This window comes from Pinus tabuliformis, chromosome 6 (genome assembly GCF_031772625.1).
Source record: "Pinus tabuliformis cultivar Carrire ecotype Pingquan chromosome 6, CPIR1, whole genome shotgun sequence".
Classification (NCBI taxonomy): domain Eukaryota; kingdom Viridiplantae; phylum Streptophyta; class Pinopsida; order Pinales; family Pinaceae; genus Pinus; species Pinus tabuliformis.
In genome coordinates this window covers 1,765,224,892-1,765,227,790 of record NC_142292.1, presented here as the reverse complement: position 1 = coordinate 1,765,227,790, position 2,899 = coordinate 1,765,224,892, and positions in this window count along the sequence as shown.

The following is a 2,899-nucleotide window of genomic DNA, read 5'->3' as shown; positions in this document are numbered from 1 at the left end:
CCAAGTTGCATGAATCCATGAGGTGTTGAATGGTTTCGCTTTGCTGCTTGCAATTGGGGCAATATGAGGGTCCTTGGAACCATTTTTTAATGAGATTGTCCCATGTGAGAATTATTTTATGACAAAGTAGCCATATGAAAGTAAATATTTTGGGCCATATTCTAGGGTCCACATACGTTCCCAGACTGGGTCCACTGGTGCCTGAGCTTGAATCATCAACCCATATGCCTCCTTAGTTGAGAATATTCTCCACGGGGTGTATCCCCATCTTAAAATGTCTTTTTTTTCTGAATATCTGATTTTCCTATTGTTGAGCTCTGTGTTCATCGCTTTGTAGAAGTCCTCCATTTCTTGATGAATGATCTGTTTGGCCTTTTTTTGTTGCCTGTATCCCTGATTGATATGTTGAGTCCAGTGCTGAGAGACTTTTTCATTTGGATGAATAGTATGTTCCTCAAGATTTTGAAGAGGGATGGCTTCTAATAGTTTGGGTCATTGTTGCCATGAGTCAACCCAAAATTGGGCAGTGCCACCATCTCTTATCTCCCAAAAACTGTGCTGTTGTATCATTGCCCTGTGCTGTTTTGCTGCATTCCAAATTAGAAAGCCTGCATCATTATTTGTGAGTCTGATAAGCTCTTCTGACGGTCGATTATTTGCATATTTTGTAGCCCATAATTTGGCACATGGTGTGTGTGGGGCTGATAACCATTTCCACTATAGTCTTGCCCCCATCATTGCATTACTATGCTGAGGATCCCGCAATCGAAGGCCTCTGTGCTTTTTTGGTGTGCAAACTGTCGACCATTTCACTAATGCCCATTTGCCATTGTGCCCTGAGGATCCCCATAGAAAGTTATGTTGTATGTTCTTGATATTTTTGAGGAGCACCCACTTTGGCGCTGCGAGAACAGAGAAAAGGTATAGAGGCATAGTTTGTAGTACCACTTTGACCAGAACAAGCCTACTTGCCATATTGAGGGCTCTATAAGTCCATAAAGATAGGTGACCTTCAAGTTTCTCTAGGAGTAGATGCCAGGATGTGTGCTTTATAGCAGAGTCGATCAATGGTGCACCCAAGTATTTGGATGGAATATTGGCAACAGAAAAACCTAGGATTCTAGCAATACTTCTTTGTGTTACTAGGGGCGTGTGAAAGAAGAAGATTTTAGACTTAACAGTGTTAATGGTGGTTCCTGAAGCCTCGGAGAAGGTATCTAACATGGATTTGAGTGTATGTGCTTCTTGGACTGAAGGGTGCCCAAACAACATATTATCATCCATGAATTGTTTATGAGTGATGGCAGAGGTTCCGTGGACAGAGATGCCTCTAAGGTTTTGAGAATGAAGAGCATGCTTTATAAGGCGACCTAAGCCTTCTGCCATGAGGACAAAAAGAAAGGGGGAGAGGGGATTGCCTTAACGAATGCCTCTAGAGGGGGAGAAGGGGCGAGAGGGGACGCCATTTACCAAGATGGAGAAAAAGGTAGATGATATGAGATTCATAACCCATCTAACCCAGGTTGGGCTGAAGCTAAAGGCTGTAAGCATTTTTTTAATATATGTCCAGCTTAATTTATCAAATTCTTTAGATAAGTCAATTTTGAGAAGCATACCTGCCTGTTTGTTGTGCTTTAGGGAGTGAATGATCTCATGTGTTAGAATTATGCCATCTAGGATTTGACGTCCCTCCACATATCCTGATTGTTCCTGCGAGATGAGTATGGGGAGCAACGGCTTGAGTCTGTTGGTGATGACTTTCGAGATGATTTTGTATATAACATTGCAGAGTGCTATGGGCCTGAACTTCTTCGGAGTGTTTGGCTATTCTTCTTTGGGGATGAGAGCTATGAAGGTTGCATTTAGAGACAGAAGAAGCCAGTGCATAGTTCGAGATTCTTCCACCACCTTCCAAACCTCTAGGTTGATGAGATCCCAGAAGTGATGGAAAAAGTTGGAGGTGAATCCGTCAGGTCCAGGGGCTTTCCCATCTTTCAGTTGAGCTATTGCTGATTCGACTTCCAGAAGAGTGACTGGTTGAAGTAATAGCTGATTGTGCTCTTCTGTTATAATCTTTGGCACATGCTGAAGAATTTTGTTTATGGCCAATTGCCTATGTACTTGAGGCTCTTGATGTACAGATTTAAAATGGGTGAGGAGTTCTCTCTCAATGTCATCATGTTCCTCCATTCTTTCTCCCTGCTGATTTTGAAGTTGTGCAATGTTATTATGCATTCGTCTCTGGATGGTTGTGTGATGAAAGAATTTGGTATTCCTTTCCCCCTCCTTTAACCATCTGATTCTTGATTTTTGTTTCCAAAGTACCTCCTCTTTCTTCCTTCTGTCTTCTAGCTGAGTGAGAAGATCTTGTTCTTGATTTGATAGTGTTTCGGTTCTCCCTTCCTCAATAATTCTCTGCTGGAGCTCAATCATGCTTTGCTCAAGCGTTTTTTGAGCTTGAAAAATATTACCGAAGGTGGAGTGATTCCATTGCTTAATTTGTCTTTTGAGATTCTTTAGTCGTTGTTAGAATTGATACATTATTGATCCTTCAGGGGGAGTGAAGTTTTCCCAAGCTGTTTTGACTATATTTTTGAAGTCTCGATGAGAAAACCATAAAGCTTCAAATCGAAAAGGCCTTCTGGTAGAGTCTCCCGGTCTTTGCCACTGAAGTGAAATGGGCCAATGATCTGAGCCTGACAGAGGCAATATTAAGGTTGTGATGTCTCCTCCCAGGTGAATGGCATTATCTGAAATGAGAAATCTATCCAGCCAAGATGCAATTTGTTGGGATCTTGACCTTTTGTTATTCCAAGTATAGATTCCATTATTGAACGGAAAATCTATCAGCGAGTTGTTTTGTATATAGTCTCTGAAGCGGCTACTTTCATTGTCCAAT